The sequence below is a fragment of the Mustela lutreola genome, chromosome 5, assembly GCF_030435805.1.
Source record: "Mustela lutreola isolate mMusLut2 chromosome 5, mMusLut2.pri, whole genome shotgun sequence".
Taxonomy (NCBI): domain Eukaryota; kingdom Metazoa; phylum Chordata; class Mammalia; order Carnivora; family Mustelidae; genus Mustela; species Mustela lutreola.
The window spans coordinates 86071326-86095060 of NC_081294.1; the positions used below are offsets into that span (position 1 = coordinate 86071326).

The 23735-nt window shown below is 37.6% G+C and overlaps 1 protein-coding gene across 3 annotated transcripts in view; it reads right to left on the reverse strand.

Moving 5' to 3' along the window:
- IL6ST (interleukin 6 cytokine family signal transducer) overlaps nt 1–23299 on the reverse strand; it is a 53942-nt gene extending 30643 nt beyond the window's left edge. The window contains exons 1-3 of one of the 3 annotated variants that reach the window (XM_059175011.1): nt 23066–23299; nt 21213–21305; nt 4405–4491 (exon numbers count right to left, since the gene is read on the reverse strand). The gene's annotated coding sequence lies outside the window, so the exon portion shown is untranslated. The remainder of the gene's footprint in view (nt 1–4404; nt 4492–21212; nt 21306–23065) is intronic. The other 2 variants (XM_059175010.1, XM_059175012.1) reach the window with 2 other exon arrangements.
- Nucleotides 23300–23735: the final 436 nt, after the last annotated feature.

Consider the following 23735-nt stretch of genomic DNA (forward strand, 5'->3'; position numbering starts at 1 on the left):
TAGTAAATTATTAGTAAAGACTGTGTGAGACAGTACTTCAGAGAGACATACGGCAAAACCCACCAAAAGCAATCTCAAAAAGTATTTGCCAAAATGGAAAAGAAAGTTTGTAATTCATAATACCATGACCAAAAAAAAAATCCCCTACTATATGAAGAATACCTACACATCACTAAAATATTCAAACACCTAGAAGAAGCAGTAAGGTGAGCTGAATAGGTAATTTAAGAAAGAAAATACAAATTATTTAAAACATTAAAAAATGGTACTTTCAACCCCACTCATAATGAGAGATACAAATTAAAACTACCCCAGAAAGGAATGCAAGATGATACAGACACTTTGGAAAATGATTTGGCAGTTCTTTACCAAGTTAAATGTACGTAATAGTAGTTAATACATATTTCACTAAGAATGTGTCCAGAGAACTAAAAATACTAATACATGTCCTCATGAAGACTTATACTCAAATGTTCATATAGCAGCTTTATTTGTAATAGTCCCAAACTAAAAACCACCCAACTATCAACTTTTATTCTTTATAAATTAGACCTCAATTAAAAACCAACAAAATCTACCCAGGCAAGGTACATAGTAAAAAAAAAAAAAAAAAGTTCAGTGCTTCACTCCTCTGAAAGACACGTACAAGAATGTTCATACAAGTTTAAGTACTGAAAAATAGAAGCAACCAAACACGAACACAGTAGAACAGAAAAATTCAAGTAACTCAATCACAATTAATTACAGGTACTCACAACAACATGACTCAATTTCCTATTAAGAGAGAAGAGAATGAGACACAAAGTATGCTTGATTCCCTTTATATAGAAGTTCGAAATTAGGCAAATGTCATCTGTGGTGATAGAGAACAGTTATTATCTTTTATGGGGGATGGGGAAAGAGAGCAGAAGGGAACTTCTGGAATGCTGGGCATGTTCTATAAACTAGATGGTCATTAAAAATTTACTGAGCTATAAACTTGTGATCTGTGGACTTTACTGCATGTAAGTTATACTTAGTAAAAACAGTGAACAAAACAAAAACGAGCCCAATATCATTTCTAGATTTGGCAAAAATATAATGAAAAGTAAAAAATTATCAACACAATATTTTGAGACCATGACATAAAGGCATTCTTATTTCCTGCACTTACAGTGTGTAAACGGCATAACCTTCCAAATAAACTAGGAGTTAAAAATTGAATTCTTTGTAAATCAGAGCTCAATTATAAACAAAAAAAGAACCCAGACAAGATATATGCCCAGTTTTGCATTATCAATCAAAACTTAAAATATTTTATGTTTGAATCTAATAATTCTTCCAGTATTTTATCCTACAGAATTGAGCAAAGCAACACACACATAAGGTTATTCACTATAGCTTTGTTTTTAATAAAAAAGGTTAATGCACAAGTAAGGACTAGTTAAATAATGGTATATCCAAATACAGCCTACATGTAGCTCCAAAAAAATGAGTAAGTTCTAGATCCCTACCTAGAGATGTGTAATGGCATCCAAAAATAAATAAATAAAATAAAATACTGTTGAAGTAGAAAACAGTGTATTTATTTGTGGGGAGGAACAAAAAAAAACCCCACTCATCTCCTTATAGATGCATAAAATACCTCAAGGAGGATACTAATTCAAAGACTGGTTGCTACTGGATGAGATTCCACAGTAGGAAGGAGACACTACCATATACTCTCTGTACCTTTCCAATGTTGTACCATGTGACTTCAGTACTTAGTCAAAAACTAAATTTGCATTAAAAAATACTTGATGTGTAAACTCTCTCCCCCAAATAAAACCATGAACTTCTTAACAGGGCTTCACAGTACTGCATTTGGGATACAGTGTTCTTTTATTAAATCTCAGTACTAACTTACTTTATGTACTCCCTAACAACGTTAAGTCACTCTATAATAATCTGCTCATGAACTATTTAAACAACTGTTACAGGGTAAATGATAAAAGAATGAAATTTCAAGAACCATTTTCCTCCACTGGTTTTATTTCTTACTTCCTAACTTTCATAGTCCCATATTAGAAAAATCCACATCATTCAACTGCTCATCAAAACAAAATGAAGAAAATAACTGATCATGTTGGGAGAGCAGTATGCAATTACACAATGATCACCCATACCAACCAAGTATCTTGTTCACACTGTAGAGACTGGCAATCTTTCTATGAATGCACTATATTCTTATGACAAAACTGACACAAGAGATCCCATAAAGGTATTTACAGTTACCGCAAAGTGATTAGATTTATCTAAGCAGGGCCATGAAACACAGTAGGTAACAGGCAAAAAGACAGGTTTCACAATTTAGTAGTTGGAAGTTGGAAAGTAATGTTTCCTGGGACACCTCTCAGTGGCTCCGTCAGTTAAGCATCTGCCTTAGACTTGGCTCAGGTCACAATGCAGGGTCCTGGGATTGAGCCCCAAGTCAGGCTCCCTGCTCAGTGGGGTCTACTTCTCTGTCTCCTTATGCCCCTACCCGGGCTTGTGTGCTCTCTCAAATAATAAAATTTTTTTTTTTTAAAGTAATGTCCTAATTTTTAAAGGATTGTCATTGAAATCAGATGAAGAAACATCTCTTCAGGAACTTAATATCATAGTCCCAACCTAAGAGACAGTAGCACTACCTAAAATATTAAACGCAATATAGTCAACTTCATTTTGGGGCTTATTTGTTTTAAAATGGACAGAATTGATAGTACACGGCATCCTGTTCCTCTCATTTTGTTGACAGTACATACTAAATTTAAAATTCCATTATTAGCATTATCCTCCTACATCTCTGGTAGAACTTTCCATGCATATATTATAACCACATATGGCATACAATTTTTCTTGAAATTTGCATCTTATTTTAGAAGATTCTATGAAACCATGCTCAGCAGAGAGTCTGCTCCCACGACCCTCTCAACCCCACCACCTCTTTGCCTACTTCTCATCTGTCAAACAAAGAAGATTCTATGAAACTGCTAACCACAGATATAGGCAAGGCTATTCCAATTCCACAATGAGTGGTTCTTCTAGAGTGGCAATTCCTCAACTGTGATGGTTCAACACGTAATGTGCTGAAAAGTGCACATCAGAACTAATTCACTATTATTGTTAAATGAATAAAATTTACAAATGATTTTAAAAAATTAGAACAGATCAAGATTATCCCTATAGTTTATCATTCTTGTTCATTTTCATTCCCATGGATTTCTTAAGTGGGAGAAAATGTACAGGAGTTATAACTGATAAATACTTGATACTTCTGGCCTTTATAAATTCTTTGTTACTTATGGATTGTGATCTTTGAGTGTCTTTTTCTTTTTACTTTGACCCAAGGACAAAATGAGAAAGTGTGAGTAGGGACACATGGGTGGCTCAGTGGCTTAAGCCTCTGCCTTCTGCTCAGGTCATGATCTCAGGGTGGGTTCTGTGATGGAGCCTCACATGGGGCTCTCTGCTCATCAGGGAGCATGCTTCTGTCTGCCTGCCTCTCTGCCTACTTGAGATCTGTCAAATGAAATAAAAACAAAACAAAACAAAAAAACAAAAGAAAAGGCATGAGTAATACATTTAGGTACAGATTTCATTGGAGCGAAGAATGTCAATATAAACTTAGTTACCATAGTAACATTGCTCTTGTAATTAAAATAGTAGATGAACTACGATTGCCAAACAGAAGGCAAAGTAATGTTTGTTGACTAAGTAAGCTGGGCAGGGATCAGGATGAAGAAAATACCAATACGGTAGGATGTATACACATTATAGTGTTACTATATACTATATACTATACTATATACTATAGTATACTCTATATATACTGTAGTATATATATACTATATACAGAGTATATACCATACTCAATAAATTTTCAGAGAGACAGTTATACCTACATTATATTATTATTTTAAAAATGATCCAACTCTGCTCTATTCCATTATTACTAATTGTTAATTCATAGTAACACTTGTACATTATATACTATTTTACATTACACAACTGCTTTTATATAAATTACTTCACCTGATCATCCGAATATCCTAGAAAAGGAGGTTGGTAGGGCAGGAATCATTATTTTAATAAAGAGCTTCAGGCTTAAAACAAAATTGAGAGGAAGGTATGGAGAATTCCCACACACCCTCTGCCCCCACACAGAGGCTAAACAGCCTCTCCTATTTAGCAGTATCACTCACCAGAATAGTATATTTTACCAAGGATGAACCCACACTGACACACTTTAACCTCCACTGAGTCTGTAGTTTACCTTACGGTCCACTCATTGTGTTGTACATATACACTAGGTTTCGAATGGCAAGGATTAATTACTGAAACTTCACAAAAGATTAATTCTGACAGGTTAAAAAAAAAAAAATTCTGACAGGTGAAGTTACTTACCAAATCACAAAATTAGGAAGTGAAGAAACAGGGACTTGAAACTAAGTCTTCTGCCTCCAAAAGTCATGCTCTTTTCATTAAGTCTCACTATAGAGAGAGGAGAGCCTTGTTCAGAAAGCTGACTTTGGTAATATTTATTACATGCATTCCTCTTAAATCCTTGCCTGCGATAAGCCTTCCTGAAAGTATCTCATTCAGGTACCTTCTGACTTTCAGTCTAAAACGATCCCATAAACACTGGTATAACAATATTTAAACATCCTATTGATGTTTTGAAAAATACTTAGGAACATTATCAGCCCCTCCCATGCCTACTCCAAACTTTCCTGATGTTCATGTAATGTCACAGAAACATGAATGGGACATTTTTTGAATTTGACAAAAGGAATCAAAGCAAATTTTTAGGAGAATCATACCTTTTACCTTTCACTAGCAGTTAAGGCTATTGCTTTTCAACTGCCATACTGTTTTATGCACACAGGCATTATAAAAATTGAAGTTAAATTTCAGTACTAAGTTAAATTCTAGTATAATTAATGGTGGTTCCCCTTTGAAATGTAAAGGATAACTTCAACACAGTACCAGAAGTCCTAGCCCCAGCTACCAGAGAACAAGAAGAATTAAAAGGCCTCCCAATCGGCAAAGAAATCTCTCTTTCTTCACAGATGACATGAAAAACCCAAAAGTCTCTACCCCTAAATTACTCGAAGTCATACACATTAATTCAGTAATGTGGCAGGATACAAATAAATGCATAGAAATCAGTTGCTCTCTTCCTATACACCAACAATGTACCTGCAGAAAGAGAAATGAGGGAAGCGATTCCATTTACAATAGCACCAAAAACTGTAAGATACCTTTGAATGAACCTAACCAAAGAGGTGAAGGAAGCCTACAGAACACTTACGTTCTGAAATTGAAGAAGAGACAGAAAAATGGAAGAACATTCCATGCTTATAGATCAGAAGAATAAACATTGTTAAAATGTCTATGCCACCCAGAGCCATGTATACTTTCAACACCATCCCACTCAAAATACCAATGGCATTTTTCAAAGTTCTGGAACAACCAATCCTAAAATTTGTATGGAACCTGAAATATCTCGAATTGCCAAGGAAATGTTGAAAAAGAAAACCAAAGCTGGAGGCATCATAATGCATGGCTTTAGGTTCTATTACAAAACTGTGATCATCAAGACAGCATGGTACAGGCATAGAAACAGACACACACTTGTCTCCAAAGGCAAGGGAAAGAAAAGCAAATATGACCTTTGGGACTTCATCAAGAACAAAAGCTTCTGCAGAACAAAGGGAATAGTCAAGAAAACAAAGAGGCAACCTATGGAATGGGAGAAGATATTCACAAATGACACTCCAGACAAACGGCTGATATCCAAGATCTGTAAAAAAACTCCTCAAACTCAACACACACGAAACAGATAATCAAGTCAAAAAATGGACAGAAGACACAGACACTTTTCCAAAGAAGACATACAAAGGGCTAACAGATACATGAAGTAGTAGTCATCATTAGCCATCAAGGAAATTCAAATCAAAACTACAGTGATATACCACCTTACACCACTTAGAATGGCCAAAATGAAGGTGGCAAGAAACAACAAATGCTGGAGAGATTGTGGAGAAAGGGGAACCCTCTTACACTGTTGGTGGAAATGCAAACTGGTACAGCCTCTTTGGAAAAAGTGTGTGGCAGTTAAAAATAGAGCAACCGTATGACCAAGCAATTGCTCTACTACAAAGATACAGATGTAGTGAAAAGAAGGGCCACATGCACCCCAATGTTCACAGCAGCAATGTCACAACAGCCAAATCGTGGGAAGAGTTGAAATGCCCTTCAACAGACAAATGGATAAAGATATCATCCAGATATATAATGGAATATTACTCAGCCTTCAGAAAGGATGAATACCCAACTTTTGCATCAGCATGGATGGTACTGGAGGAGATTATGCTAAGTGAAGTAAGTCAAGGAGAGAAGTCAATTATCATAGGGTTTCACTTATTTCTGAAACATAAGGAATAGCATGGGGGACATTAGGAAAAGGAAGAGAAAAATGAAGGGGGGAGTCAGAGGGGGAGACCTTAATAAGAGACAATGGACTCCAGGAAACAAGCTGAGGGTTTTAGAGGGGAAGGGAGTAGGGGGATGGGTTAGCCCCGTGATGGGTATTAAAGGGGGGCACGTATTGCATAGAACACTGGGTGTCATACACAAACAATGAATCAATGAATTAATCAAAAACTGATAATGTATTGTATGGTGACTACCATAATATTAAAAAACACACACACACAAAAAACGAAACAAAAAAACAAACAGGCAATGAGGTTCAACTCCTTTTGAATCCTCCATTACTGTTTCACACATATTAAGCCTTTGATGTAATTTAATAGTATGTAAGAAATTAAGTTTACAATGATATTAAAATGCAAAGGAAGTAATTTTTAAATTTTCAAATGAACGGAAGCTGAAAATACATCATGTAGAAGTCCCCTATAATCCCACCATGGTAACTAATGTGAACGATTTGGTAGGTAATTTTGAAAATTTTCTATTCATATATTACATTATACTGCATAAATACATACTTTCTTATTTTACAAAAGTTGGATCACAAAAATGTGCCATAACTTGCTTTTTTCACTTACTACATCTGGACGTCTTTCTAAGTTAATACATAAAGATGAATTCCTTATAGCATCTGCTCAAATTCAACCTTCTCATACAGGTCTTCCCTGACCACCCAGTACTACTAATCTCCCCTTCCCATTTTTTCCCAATGGCACTTTACAATTTCTAAAATGACTTGGCAAACATTTCTTGTAAAGGGCCAGATAATAAATATTTTAGGTTTTGTCGCAATTAAGGTATCTGTTGTAACTAGGTAGACTTTGTTAGAGACAGTATGTGAACAGATGGCATGGCTGAATTCTAATAAAACTATTTAATAAAATAGGATGCATCCTAGATTTGGTCTGCAGACTATAGTAAAATAGTTTACTTATCTTATTGGCTGTTATGGGTTGAATTGTGTTTTCTTCCCAAAAGATATACTGATACTGTCCTAATCCACAGTATCTCATAATATGATGGTTTGGAAATAGGGCTGTGGCTGATGTAGTTAAGATGCCATAAAGGAGTAGGGTGGGCCCTTAATACAGTATAAAATTATGAAAAACACACACATAGGCACAATGCCATGTGACAACACAGGCATGCACTAGAGACTATAGGGGTAAGGTAAGAAATGTCAAGACTAAGGGCTACCACTAGGAGCTATGAAGAGGCAAGGAACAGATTCTATCCAGAATTCCAGAAGGACTTCTGGCTTCCAGAACCTTAAAATAAACTCCTGTTATTTTAAGTCACCCAGTTTGTGGCACTTTGTTACAGCAGCCCTGAGAAACCAGTACATTGTCAAAACATTATCTGTGTACCTAAAACAGAATGTTAGCAAATTAGGTAAGAAATTGTCTGCTTTGTTCCCTTCTATATTCCTAGCATCAAGAATCACACCCAGCATAGTGAGCACCTCAGTATCTTTGCTAAATCAACTTTCTTGCTATAAGCAGGTGCATGATGTATTAGTGAAATAAATAGTGTAATCTAACTAGTCCCAAGTCTGCATGGATAGAAGCTTTCACTTCTCTTGGGACAATACCTAACAGACAAGCCAGATTGTATCTATGGTAGGTGTATATTCATGTTCTTCTTTGGTGATGTTGGTCTGTTCAAATATTTTGCTCATTTTTAAATTGGGTGTGTTGTTTTCTCATTATGTTTAGAAGTTTTAAAAAATAGGTTTCTAGATCAAAGTCTTTATTAGAAAATCCTTTTAAAGTATTTTCTCCCAATCTGTGGCTTATCTTCCCGTTCTTTAACCATGCTTTTTTAAACAGCAGAAATTTTCATTTTAATCAAGTCCAATTTATTTACTACTCCTTTTGATACTGTATCAAAGAAATCCTTGCTGAATGCCAAGTCTCAAGGGTCTATGTTTTCTAGCCAGAAGTTTTATAGTTTCAGGTTTGATATTTAGGTCTATCAACTATGTTGGTAATTCTTATACATGGTGTAAAGGTAGGTATTCAAGTTCATTTTGTTACACAGGAATACCCAATTGTTTCCGAACTATTTGTAGAAAAACTGTCCTTTCTCAAGTGAATTGCCTTTACACTTTGATCAAAAATCAGTTGTCCGTGTATATGTGGGTCTATTTATATACTCTCTACTCCACGCTTGGGAAAACTTTTTATGTAAAGGGCCAGAGAATAAGTATTTCAGGCTTTGCAGACCATAATGTCTCTGTTGAACTACACCATCTGCTGTTGCAGACAAAAGCAGCCATAGATAAAACATAAACAAATGGGTGTGGCTATGTTCTAACAATACTTTACAAAATTAGGAGGCACCCTGATTTCACCTGGGAGCTCTACCCAATTTCTGCTCTATTCTGTTCCACTGATCTATTTGCTTAAAAATATTATTAAAAATATTTACTTAAGAAAGTCTTGAAAATCAGTGTTCTGTGTGTAGTTAAAAACCACAGGTGGAAAGCCATCTATGAAAAACCCAGCACAAATATCATTCTCAATGGAGAAAAATTGAGGGCTTTTCCACTAAGGTCAGGAACACGGCAGGGATGTCCATTATCACTACTGCTATTCAACATAGTACTATAAGTATTTCTAGCAGAATATTTCTAGCAATACTAGAAGTATTTCTAGCAATACTAGAAATATTTGTAGCCTCAGCAATCAAACAAAAAGAAATTAAAGGCATCCAAATATCCAATCCAAACTATCACTCTTTGCAGATGATATGATACTTTATGTGGAAAACCCGAAGACTCCACTCCCAAAACTGCTAGAACTTGTACAGGAGTTCAGTAAAATGTCAGGCTATAAAATCAATGCACAGGAATCCATTGCATTTCTTTACACCAACAGTAAGACAGAAAAAAGAAAAATTAAGGACTCAGTCGCATTTACAATTGCACCCAAAACCGTAAGATACCTAGGAATAAACCTAACCAAAGAGGCAAAGAATCCATACTCCAAAAACTACAAGTACTCATGAAAGAAATTGAGGAAGACACAAAGAAATGGAAAAATGTTCCATGCTCATGGATCGGAAGAATAAATATTGTGAAAATGTCTATGCTACCTAAAGCAATCTACACATTTAATGCAATTCCTATCAAAATCCCATCCATTTTTTCAAAGAAATGGAACAAATAATTCTAAAATTTATATGGAACCAGAGAAGACCTCCAAGTTGAAAAAGAAAGCCAAAGCTGGTGGCATCCCAATTCCGGACTTCAAGCTCTATTACAAAGCTGTGATCATCAAGACATTATGGTACTGGCACAAAAACAGACACATAGATCAATGAACAGAATTGAGAACCCAGATATGGTCAACTAATCTTCAACAATGCAGGAAAGAATGCCCAATGGGAAAAAGACAGCCTCTTCAACAAATGGTGTTTGGAAAATTGGATAGCCACATGCAGAAAAATGAAACTGAACCATTTCCTTATACCACACATGAAAATAGACTCAAAATGGATGAAGGACCTTAATGTGAGAAAGGAATCCATCAAAATCCTTGAGGAGAACACAGGCAGCAACCTCTTCCACCTCAGCGGCAGCAACTTCTTCCTAGGAACATTGCCAAAGGTAAGGGAACAAGGGCAAAAAATAAACTACTGGGATTTCATCAAGATCAAAAGATTTTGCACAGCAAAGGAAACAGTTAACAAAACCAAAGACAAACCACAGAATGGGAGAAGATATTTGCAAACGAACATATCAGATATAGGGCTAGTATCCAAAATCTATAAAGAGCTTAGCAAACTCAACACCCAAAGAATAAATAATCCAATCAAGAAATGGGCAGAAGACATAAACAGACATTTCTGCAAAGATGACATCCAGATGGCCCACAGATACATGAAAAAGTGCTCCACATCACTGGGCATCAGGGAAATACGGATCAAAACCACAATGAGATACCACCTCACACCAGTCAGAATGGCTAAAATTAACAAATCAAGAAATGACAGATGCTTGTGAGGATGTGGAGAAAGGGGAACCCTCCTACACTGTTGGTGGGAATGCAAGCTGGTGCAACCACTCTGGAAATGGCATGGAGGTTCCTCAACAAGTTGAAAATAGAGCTACTTTACCACCCAGCAATTGCACTACTGGGTATTTACCCTAAAGATACAAACAGTGATCTAAAGGGGCACGTGCACCCAAATGTTTATAGCAGCAATGTCCACAATAGCCAAACTGTGGAGAGAACCTACATCAACAGGGAGCCTGCTTCCCTTCCTCTCTCTCTGCCTGCCTCTCTGCCTGCTTGTGATCTCTGTCAAATAAATAAATAAAATCTTTGGGAAAAAAAAAAGGAAATGAAATCTTGCCATTTGGGATGACATGGATGAACTGGAGGGTATTATGCTTAGCAAATAAGTCAATTGGAGAAAGACAACTATCACAGGATCTCCCTGATATGAGGAAGTGGAGATGCAATGTGGGGGTTTGGGGGACAGGGAAAGAATAAATGAAACAAGATGGCATCGGGAAGGAGACAAAACATAAGAGACTCAATGTCACAAAACAAACTGGGGGGAAAACAAACTGGGGGGGCGGAGGGAGGGGGCTAGAAAGAGGGTGGTGGGGTTATGGACATAGAGGAGGGTATATGCTAGGGTGAGTGCTGTGAAGTGTGTAAACCTGGTGATTCACAGACCTGTACCCCTGAGGCTAGTAATACATGTTTATTAAAAAATTAAAAAACAAAAAACAAAACAAAACAAAAAAAACACTACAGTTGCTCCTGGATGCAGTGTTAAGTGTCAGTCAAGTCTGGTTGATAGTGTTATTCAAATCTTCTGTTATATCATTAGTCATTTTCTGTCTACTTCCTCTATCAAATATTGAAAGGGGCGTATTGATAATCCCTTTATTCTTGCAGTTCTTTCAGATTTTGCCCTATTTTGAAGCTTTATTAGGAACATAAATGTAAGGTCTCGATGAAGTGACTCTTCTATCATTGTGCAATGATGTTCTTTACCAATGGTAATATTCTTCACTCTGAAATCTACTTTTGACATCATTATAGACCTCTCATCTTCTCTTCCATTAGTATTATTATGGTATACTCTTTCCCTGTTCTTTTGTATATTACCTGTTTCTTTCTTCATATTTAAAGCTTTGTGGGTTTTTTGTTGCTGTGTTTTGTTTTGGTAGGGAGTATATAGTTTATCTAATCTGACAATTTCTGCTTTTATTAGTAATCTAGGCCACCAACATTTATTATTATTGATAGGTAGGTAAAGCTCACAGCTTTGTATTTCTTTTCTACCTACTTATCTCTTTTCTCCCTTTTCTTCTATTTTTGTCATCTGTGTTAGGTGACATTTCTTAGGATTTCCATTTTGTCTTCTTTTTGGCTTGTAAACTATTAATTGTTTTGTTATCCTAGTGATTAAGATTTCTAGTTTACTTCGTAAACTTACCCATCTTTGTAACAAGTGATGTTATAGCACCTCATGCACATTGAAGTTTACAAGAGTATATAAATTCTTTCTCCCCTCTTATCTTTATGCTATTTTTGGCATACAACTTACTTTTACATATTTTATAAACTTCAGATGTACTTTATACATGTTGTAAACCCTACTGTTGTTTTTGCTTAAATCATCACTCTGAAGATTTTTTTTTTTTTAATTCAACAGAGATCCCAAGTAGGCACAGAGGCAGGCAGAGAGAGGCGGAGAAGCAGGCTCCCTGCTGAGCAGAGAGCCCGATGTGGGACTCGATCCCAGCACCCTGGGATCATGACCTGAGCTGAAGGCATAGGCTCTACCCACCAAGCCACCAGGCACCCCTTAAAAATCGCTTTAAAGGAGAGATTATAATACAAATATCTTGTGTATATACCTATGTCTACTACCATTTCCAGAGCTTCTCATCTTTTATCTAAGGTCTACATTTCTATTTGATGTTTTCCTTCTGTCTGAAGGATTATTATTATTATTTGTAGCGCAGGTCTGCTGGTGATGGATTATTTGTTTCTACATACCTAAAAATAACTTCTTTATTATTTTTCATAGGTATTTTCACTAGGTATAGATTCTCAATTGACAGATTTTTCTTTCAGTGTTTTAAAAATGTAGCTATTAAGTTCTTGCATGCACTGTTTCTCATGAGAAATCCACTATCATCCTTATCTTTCTTCTTTTGTATGAAAGGTCTCTTTTCTCCTGTGGATGCATGTCAGTTTTCTTTAACTATATATCACCAATTTTGAGCAATCTTGATTATAAAGCACCTTGGTCAAGTTTTTATGATGTTTCTGGCACTTAAGAGTTTGTTGAACTTCTTGCATCTGCTGGTTTAAACATTTTTCATCAAATCTATGAAGACTGAGGCCACTGTTTCTTTGAATTTATTTCTGACCCTCTTGCTCCTAACCCTTGAGAATTCTACTAACATGTATTATTAGGATGCTTGAAGTAGTTCCCCTTGCTCATTGTGTCCAGTCCGTTTTTTCTGTTTTATGATAATTTCTACTGCTGTATCTTTAGGCATACTGATCTTTTCATCTGCAATATCTATTCTGACATTAATCCTAACTTGTATATTTTTCATCTCACACATATTTATTATCTCTAGAAGTTCAACTGGGTCTTTTGCATGTATTCTGTAACTAACTTCTTGAACATATAGGACACAGTTAAAGTAACTTCTAATTTCTTTGGTAATTCTAACATCTAATGTGAGCTCTGCATTACTTTTAATTTTTCTCCTTATTATACTTTGTACTTTCATGCTTCTTACACATGCCTGATAATTCCTATTTGGATGATGGACACTGACTTTCACCTTTTTTGCTACTGGATCTGTACTGGATTTTTTTTGTATTTCTAAATCCTTCTATTTATTTATTTATTTATTTTTGAAGGTTTATTTATCATTGGAGTGAGCAAGAAAGAGCATGCAAGAATGAGGGCAGTGGGGAGAGGAACAGACACCTCATGAGCCTGACATAGGGCTTGATCTCAGGATTCTGAGATCAAGACCTGAGCCAAAACCCAGTAACTCAAGCGAAGGTGTCTCTGTTATGTCTGTACGTTTGAACTTTATTCTAGGACACAGTTAAGTACCTGGAAACAATATGGTTCTTCACAGTTAAGTACCTGGAAACAATATGGTTCTTTTAGGTCTTCCTTTTAAGATATACTGGTTAAGTAGGTATTTATCCAAACAATACAAAATTACTAATATAAAGGAATACATGCACCTTGAGGTTTGTATTAGCAGTACCTACAATAGCCAAATCATGGAAACAGCCCACATGTCCATCAACTGATTAGTCAATAAAGATGACAGGTGTGTATGGGTATATATATACATACATACATACCCACACACACACGTGTTGTGTGTATCTATGTGTACACACACACACACACACACACACTCTGGACTATTACTCAGCCATCAAAAAGAATGAAATCTTGCCATTTTCAATGACGTGGATGGAACTGTAGAATATGATGCTAAGTAAAATAAGTCACAGAAAGACAATGTATTCACTCATATATGGAATTTAAGAAACAAAACAAGGTTAAAAAAGAAAGGATGTAAACAAAGAAACAGACTCTTAACAAAAAAAAGATCTGAGTTTAAAACGTGAGCAGCGGGAGAGGCAGCAGCAGCCCCTCTGCTGAGCAGGAAGCCTAATGCAGGGCTTGATTCCAGGATCCTGAGATCCTGACCTGAGCCAAACGCAGACGCTTAACTGACTGAGCCACCCCAACGCGCCCCCCCCCCCCCCCCCCGGACTGTTAACTATAAAAACCAAACTGATGGTTACCAGAGGGGAGATGCATAGGGGAGGGTGGGTGAAACAGGTGATGGGGATTAAGGAGTGCACTTGTGACGAGCACCAGGTATAGTATAAAAGTACTGAATCACTATTTTGTACGCCTGAAGTTAAATTTCACACTGGATGTTAAAAGGAATTTAAACAAAAAACTTAAAAAAAAAAAAAAAAAAGATACCCTGGGTGGAATTGGAGCAGCACTTATTCCAGGCCAATTTATTTACTACTGAGCCAGGGTCCTTCTGTGTCTCTAACCAACGTCCCATGAGTCAAATGGTTCCAAACCTGGCTGGTGAGGACAGGAACCTTTCCTGATCCAATGGAAGCACCAAGCACTGCTATCTTCAACCCCTCCAGAAGGTTCTTTCCCTGGTCTGTAGTAATTTCTTTACATGCATGCACTAGTCAGTACTCAGATGAATAGTTTAGCAGGACCTCTGAAGCTTTTTAGCCCTCTAGTACTGTTTTGTGAATTCTAGCTCCTTTGGTAATCCCAGCCATCTCCACAGGTCAAAGAGAATCCATGGATCTTATCCTGGATTCCCCACCTACCTGTGCCAGGGACTGGAAACTTTCTCAAGGTAGTAGGCTAGGGCAATCACAGGGTTCATCTAACTTGTTTCCCATCTGTCAAGACCACTGCTTTTCATTATCCAGTGTCAAGTGTCTTGATTATCACTGTTTCATGTGGGTTTTTTGTTTGTTTGTTTTATGGTTCTATCAGTCAAGAGAGTAAATCTTACCTCCTTTTATCCCGTTTTTGGTCTTAAGTGCAAGTTGCAGTCATTTGGACACCAAATCAAACAGGAATTACGTAATAAAACTATTGTTAAACTATTGTGCATATAGGTGTGAAAAATCCTAACCAAAGCATTTGCAAATTAATTTTCATGACATACATGAAAACAACAACAAAAACTCCATAAATACCAATAGTACTAAGCCTAAAATAAAGGGCACATGGGTGGCTCAGTATGTTATGCTTCTGCCTTGAGCTAAGTCATAATCCCAGGATTCTGGGATGGAGCCCCCAGTCAGGCTCAACAGAAAGTCTGCTTCTCCCGCTTCTTCTCCCCCTCCCCCCATCCTGCTCATGTTCTTGAGTAAATTAATTTTTGAATAAATTAATTTTATTCTTGAATAAATTAATTTTTAAAAATATTTAGAAAAAAATAAAAACCTAAAAATGTAAGCATGGTCCATTAAGCAAAAGATTAACAATATTACTCACTATATTAAGAGAAAAAACTATACAATCATTCCAAAAGATGCTTGAAAATTATCTGATAATATTCAACAACTGTTCACTTAAAATTTGAAAGTAACAAAGTGTAAGAAAGTGAAGACTGAAAGAGACCATCCTTACCTTCATGAAGTATAACAAAGATGATGGATTCAAGCCTATGTTCAAATCCCCAATGTGTGCAAATCCGAACTCTTTTTGTAAAACATCTTAGCCAAGTTATTTACTATCCCTCCCTTTCATTCTCCTTATCTGTAAAATAAGAATACCACCACTACCTACCCCACATATTACCCAGAGCTTTTGTGAGGATTAAGTCAATAAATATAAAGCACTTATAATCTACCTGACTCACAGTATGTACTCAATAAATGGTAACCTGTTATCAGTGCAGCTCTTGTTGCTGTTGCCACTATCTTTTATCAGAAACCCACAGGAAACAACATAGTAAAAAATAAAAATTAGGATCAGTCCTATTGAAGTCAGAATTCAAACAAGATATTTGGAGTCATCACTTAACACTGTTCTACATGGCTTAACCAAAAACAGAACAAATGATATATAAAAATGGAGAAAGAAAAACTTGCAGATGATACTATCTATTAAGGAATAGAATGGGAATCAAATGACAAACTACCACAACTACTTAGAATTAAAAGATCATCAAAAAGCATAGTTCTCCTACATACCAGTAATAACCAGTTAGAAATTTAAAAGAAAAAATCCTAGTCACAACAGCAGCAAAAACTGTAATAAAGAAAAAAAAAAAAAAAAAAAAACTAATCAGAGCTATGTAATAACCTGATACAGAAAACCATAAACCCTTACTAAAAGCTCATTAGTCAAATACCATGAAATGGAAAAGAAAATATACATGGTAGGCACTGGTTCTGGACAAAATACTGTATTAATGCAATACAACTTTTACTTAAACTACAAAGAAGTCATTTATGATAGAACTTTACAAACCAATTTAAAATGTCACACAAAATATTAGATAATGACCAAAAGCCAATTTTCAAGAGATGAAGAGAAAACTTGCTCTACTCATCTATTAAGGCATAATGCAACATTATAGTAATTAAACGGGGCATTGCATCTGAATATTTTGATCAATAGTATAAAGCAAAAAAAGTCCAGAAACAGATCCATAGATACTTAAGAATTTAATCATCCGATTAAAAAAAAAAAAAAAGCGCCTATCACTAGGGGAAAAGGACCATTTAGAACAGTACTGGGAAAACTGGCTCCATAAGCAAAAAGATAGAGAGTTCTACTTCATTACACATACATACACTCCAGATTAAGGATCTTTAGATTCTGACTATTGGAAGAAAGAGAGACCTCAGAGTTAGGCAAGTCCTCCTACAAATTATCACTGATTTGTTTCATACAAATGAAAAGGCTAAAAAATATTTTGATGACTATTTACATTCTCACTGCAGCTTAAGGAATATAACTCATACAGTTGAAGCCAAATAAACAGGTCTTGCTCTTAAGTTTAAAGTTTAGAGAGGCAGAACATGCACAGAATGCTACAGAAGCACAGAGAACAGCCCAATTCACAAAGGACCCAGGAAGGCCCAGAAATGAAACGCGAATAAAGGCCTTTCTAAACAGAGAACATAGCATACACATGAGCTATATGTCACCTTTGACTCTAAATGTCAAATGAAGATTATCAATGGCAAAATTCCAGCACAGGCCAGTGTACAAACCAGAGCTGCCATATCTGAAACACAGCTCTGATGAGTTTACTTTCTGTTAGGGAATGGAGGTAAGGGAATACAAACAAAGAACATCCAAACAAAAACAGACTGTGGAGACAACCAATATGAAATGCACTCTTCAGAAGTAATGATGAAACAAATCCACTTCCGAGCAAAGAATGAAACTGAGTAAACGAAAAATGAAAACTTGGGAGGCAGAACATCCAAATTTTTAATAGAGCCAACAGATTTATTGTGCTGAAAGAAATAAAGCTCCTGCTCTGGGGTATGTATACAAGCAGCTTTAAAATAATAACCTATACTACAGCCACATTGCAAAACACACAGCTATCTTAGTTAGTCATGACACACAGCTATCTTAGTTAGTCATGATTAGCTAACTAATTTCTCACTAAATCTCATTAAGATATACTAGACAAGACACAGAATCAGAGAGACTCTAGACATTGTAACATATCATGTTTCTGAACATGGTTGACCAGGTCTGTTTTTGAATTTCTCTTTTCTCCTGTTTTCTATATAATGGTATCATGTGGATGAATTCGTTCATCTATCTTACTTTATGTCTCCTTCACTGAATTCTCTCCTAGGGTTTACCTCCTGGCTATGGAAGTACCCAAGTATTTGGAATCTACTGCTTTTTAAAAATACCAACATATGAAGATACAGAGCTTCAACTATTACTATTTCTAACAAAATAATTTCAAGAATTCTGGCTGGGGGACGCCTGGATGGCTCAGTGGGTTAAATCCTCTGCCTTTGGCTCAGGTCCTGGGATTGAGCCCCGCATCAGGCTCTCCACACAGCAGGGAGCCTGCTTTCTCCTCTCTCTCTCAGCCTGCACCTCTGCACCTGTGATCTGTCTGTCAAACAAATAAAATCTTTAACAAACAAAAAATTCTGGCTGGGATCATTGATTCCAGTTATGTATCCTTGTCTTGGATATTCTGCCTCTGACTCAAATAGGTCTAAAAACAATACACAAATAACATACATGCTATACACATACAGACACAAATGCACTCACTTGGAAGAAAAAAATTATCTTTTTCCCCACCTAAGATCACCTTTTTGAACAACCTAAATCAATGGGGTCCACCACCGCCTCTTAGCTATCTATTATTCTAGCTTATCTAATCATCTTTCATGATGTCTTTCCTACTTGTCTCTTTTCTACCTTCTACCATGAAGATCATCATTTCTGCACATGGGATCACCTTACTATTTAATGGCCTTCCTGCTTCCAGTCTCTTTCCATCCTCCGAATCAGTCTGAGGTTACAGGTGGATCAACCTACCTAACTTGTCACTCTTATCTTCAAAAGCTTTTAAAGGGTCAATAATAATGCCAAATATTTAGCTATTTTAGAACTTAAAAAATTGGCTTCATGTGCCTGTCTAACCTATCTTCTCCAGTACTTAAAATCTATTCTATGTCCAATGGAAAAAAGCCTCTGTAACAAACGATTTTGGGAAAATTGGATATCTACATGCCGAAGCATGTACCATTCCTTACACCACACACAAAAACAGACTCAAAATGGATGGAAGACATCAATATGACAGGAATCTATCAAAATCCTTGAGGAGAGCACCGGCAGCAACTCTAGAAACATTGCCAAAGGCAAGGGAAGCAAGGGCAATACTGGCACTTCATCAAGATAAAAAGCTTTTTGCAACTCAGTCAACAAAACCAAAAGACAACCGAAGAATGGGAAAAGGTATTTGCAAATGATGTATCAGACAAAGGGCTAGTAACCAAAATCTATAAAGAACTTATCAAATCTAACACCCAAAGAACAAATAATCCAATCAAGAAATGAGCAGAAGACAGGAACAGACATTTCTGGGAAGACAGCCAAATGGCCAAGAGACACATGAAGAAATGCTAATCATCACTGGCATCAAGGCAATACAAACCAAAACCACCTGGAGATACCACCTTGCACCAGTCAGAATGTCTAAAATTAATCAGTCAGGAAACGACAGGTGCAGGCGAGGATACAGAGAAAGGAGACCCCTCCTACATTGTTGGTGGGAATGCAAGCTGGTCCAGACACTCTGGAACACAGTATGGAGGTTCCTCAGAAAGTTGAAAATAGAGCTACCCTACTACCCAGCAATCGCACTACTGGGTATTTACCCTAAAGATACAAATGTAGTGATCCCAAGGGGCACGTGCACCCAAATGTTTATAAGAGCAATGTCCGCAATAGCCAAACTATGGAAAGAACCTAGATGTCCAACAGATGAATGGTTATTTTATATGTATGTGTGTATGTGTGTGTGTGTGTATGTAAAAGTATATATAATGGAATACTATGCAGCCATAAAAAAGAAACGTAATCTTGCCATACGCAGATGGAACTAGAGTATTATGCTAAACAAAAGTCAATCACAGAAAAACAATTATCCTATGATCTCTGATATGAGGAATTTGGGGGCGAGAGGGAGAGAAAAATGAGACAAGATGGGACCTGGGAGGGAGACAAACCATAAGAGACTCAGGAAACAAATTGAGGGCTGCTGGGTTGGGGGGAGGGATAGGGTGACTGGGTGATAAAACACTGAGGAGGGTTATGTGTTACAGTGACTGCTGTGAATTGTCTTAAGACTGATGATCACAGACCTGTACCCCTGAAACAAGTAATACATTATATGTTAATAAAATAAAAATTTGAAAAAAATAAAAAAATCTATTCTAGAAGGGCCTAGCTGGCTCATCAGATATAGCAAGTGACCTTGACCTTGGGGTTTTGAGTTCAAGCCTCATGTTGGGTGTAGAGAGCACATCAAACAAACCAACCAATGAACAATCAAGTCTATTCTAAAAAAACCCTCTACTCAATTATTGTTTCCTCAAGCTACTCCTCCATTGTACATCTAAATAGAATAGCAAACAATCCAGTGAAATTATTTATGCAGCTTCCCAAATGCAAAGCAAATATTTAAGCTTTTATTTGCCTTGAACTCATCATGCCATTTCACATTTTGGTCTACTTTTTATCGTTCCCTGCACCTGTAGACTAAATTCACTCCTACAGACTAAGCTCAAGCCACAATAAACTACTGGACTTTCTGTAACATGTTTTGTTATTTCAGAGTCTGTGCTTCTACATACACTATCCCGACTCTGCTTTTTAACTGTGTAACTCCAATGAAACATCATCTCTCCTGTGGAATTTCCCAGTTCCCACAAACACATTTGCTCCCAATGCACTTGTGTACAGTTCCGTAACAGGACTGATTAACCTTGTACTGGATTACTTGTTTCTATGTCTTGAAATTTTCAGATCTACATACTTTGAGGCACACAGAGCACAACTGAGAGTGTTTTAAAAGACCTCCTGGAATTGCCGTATTATTTGAGTCACCACCATTCAAGTACACTATATGAAGAAATAAACACATGCATCACAGTTAAGAGCTCAGATTCTGAAGCCAGGCTATTTGTGCCTGAATTCCAGATCGACCCCTTATTAACTGTGTGGCACTGGACAAATTAACCTCTTTTTGTTTGGCTTCTTTGTAAAAGGAAGATAATAGCATTTGCCTTCTGAGAGAATTAATATGGGCAAAGTGCTCAGAACCATGACTGGCACAAATTAAGTATTACATACCTATTGGCTATTTTAATTAACATACCTTCTACATAGACCTCTATTTGGCTTGAGTTTCCTTCATTTTTCTCTATCCAAATCTCACGAAGGTTTCAAGTTTGACTTCTGCTCAATCCTTTGATTATTCCAACCTTTAAATAATCACTCCCTAATTTAATTACCTATAGCAGTTTCTGTATCATTCTACATTTCTACATTCTACATTTCTGCATCATTCTAAATAAAACTGCCTTGCATAATTTTTCATGTATCTGCCAGTCCAATTTCTGTAAACTCTATAAACGACCTAGGAATACCTTATATGTCTTTGTGAATTCCTGTAGCCCGCAGTTAAGTCCTTAGTATTTGTTGTGTAAGAAGAGTAGAAACTTCAATTCTGATCATACAACCTTTGCAATCAAAGAAATGGAGACTGTGAGAACATTCCACACTTCTCCAGGAGCCATAGTGCAAATGTATAGAACTAGGGAGTCCTGATATGTTAAAATGGAAAACTCTAGCTTCTATAGGGAAAAAACCCTCTCTGAGGATCAGTTATCAAGTCCCCAAGTTCCCAAAGTGTACTGGTGGATCCTTTACAAGAATTTCATCAGCATGACAAAATGATCAACTGAGATTACAGGATTTAGAATTACACAGATCTAGGTATCACAGGGACCCAGCCCCTCAGTTTCCTTCTCTATAAAGAATACTGTAACTTTTTACTTCACGGGTATATGTAATAATCAACACTTACCTAACATTAACTGAAGCTCAAATTCCCTTGGAAAAAAATTTTAAATAAACTGAAAACACTGCAACTCATAAATGAAAACATGAAAGAACACTGCATGTTTTTCATTACATAGGAAAATATATTAACTTAGCTGGCAGTATTTATAATATTCTAAATTACCTATAAGACACAAACATGTATAGCATTGCCAATTAGACTTGAGAAGAGGGAAAAATTCCACTATAAAACTTATCCTTTTTCTCACTTTCTCCATCCTGTAATTTTCTTCTTCCACTTGTGATTAAAAACAAGTGTTCAAAATAACCCCTCAAAAGAAGCAGCTGGAAAACACGATTCAACTTAGTATCAAGTTGGTTCCATAAACGTGTAATTCCATTTATAGCTAAAAAAAAAAAAAAAAAAACTTCCAAGTGAAAATTATCAGTAATCTAAGAAATTAAGATAATGGCGAACAGCTCAGATGATGATCTGAGCCAGAAATTTCAAATTAACAGTTGTTCCAACTTGAAGCTGGCAGTCACACAGTCTAAAGGGTTTGTTTACAGCAGTGACTTAACCAAAGACTCCAATCTTTTAGAAGTCACCCTGGTATTCTAATCACTAATTATTTCCTAGCAGCGTAACTGCTGAAAATGCCAATACTACACAAATTAAACCAAAATGGGTGTTCTTCTGAAGGGAAAAATCCCCAAAAAACCAAAGTGGCAAGTCTTAATTCTAACCTGCGATATTTTTTTCAGCTGGAGTTATGAATAAAATGCTGTTCATCTACTGAAAAACAGAAGAACCTTGCCACTTGGAATAACCTTTAAGCTAGGGGGAGGGGTAAACTTTTAAAGATGGATTTGGTGCTTCTCAAATACAGCGCAACGTGGGATACATGTAAGAGATACATGTAAAGGTATACAGAAGAGATAAAGAGAAAAAAACGCGTTTAGTTAAAAATATTTTAATTAAAACGAACTTTCAACCATGTTGAAACATTGTAACTTCACGATTAAAAGATGGCTTTGGTAAAGAGATACTGATTTACAGGTAGAAAAATATGAAGAGGCTAGTGCAAATTAAGGGAAGATAGAAAAGGGCAAAAAGTGGGGATTTGGGGGCGTGGGCCAAAGAAGGGTGTGTGGGTGTGTGTGAGCGCGCTTAAGTAAGGTCTGCGCTTATGATTGAGGAATATAGGTGACAAACTTGTAGAAATCAAATTCAGAGGTGTGTGAACACGGAAAGGAAGGAGGAATGTGGGGGATTTCCCAGCTGGACTAACAAGTTTGGGACGTGCACATTACTGGGGTGCCCCTCTTCCGGGAGGGGTGGCCCCCTCGAGTGCCTGCTCTCCAGGCCCCAATACCCCCGACCCGGCCCTCACCCTCCCTCTACGCGGCCCTTCACTCGGCCACGGGATCTCCTCACCTCAGGCCGCGGCGCCTCGCTCATCCGCGTCTGTAGAGCGACGACTCCCTCCGTCCCAGGCCGGAACGGGTCTGTCGGCCGCCCAGTCGCGGCCCCTGGCTCAGCTGCGCCCGGGCGTTCCCGGCGCGGAACCGCGGGCCACTCCAGACCTCGCTTCGGCTCCGGCTCGCTCCCGGCTCCCTCCCGCAGACGCGGCACGCGGCCCTCCTCCCCTGGCGGGGCGTTGTGTCCCGGCCCCGCCCCGCAGCGCCCTCGCCGCGCCCCGCCCCCGGGTTTAGGGACTGTATGCTGATTGGCTCCAGGGAGACCTGGCGCGCTAGGATATTGGCCAGGCGGTAACCCGACGGCGAGGGGGCGGGACTCCAGTCTGCTGCAATTCCCGTAACGCTGCTCCTGGCGTCCGGGATTCCGGCGGCTGCGCCCGCGTCGTTTTTCCTAGACCGGATCGAAGGGTTCCCCCCACCTCTCCTCCGCGGACGGAAGGAGCGGAATGTTCCATTTTTCCGTGGAATAACGGGGTCGTGAACTGGGGCCCGGGTACTTTGTACGCCTGCCGCTCTCCCTTCTCGCTGCGGTCCCGCGGCCTTGGTTCGCGGCCTTCCCCGAGGGACTCAGAGCCGCGAGGGACCGCCGGGCTCCCTCGGGGACAGTGGAGGCGTGGGAGTTTCTC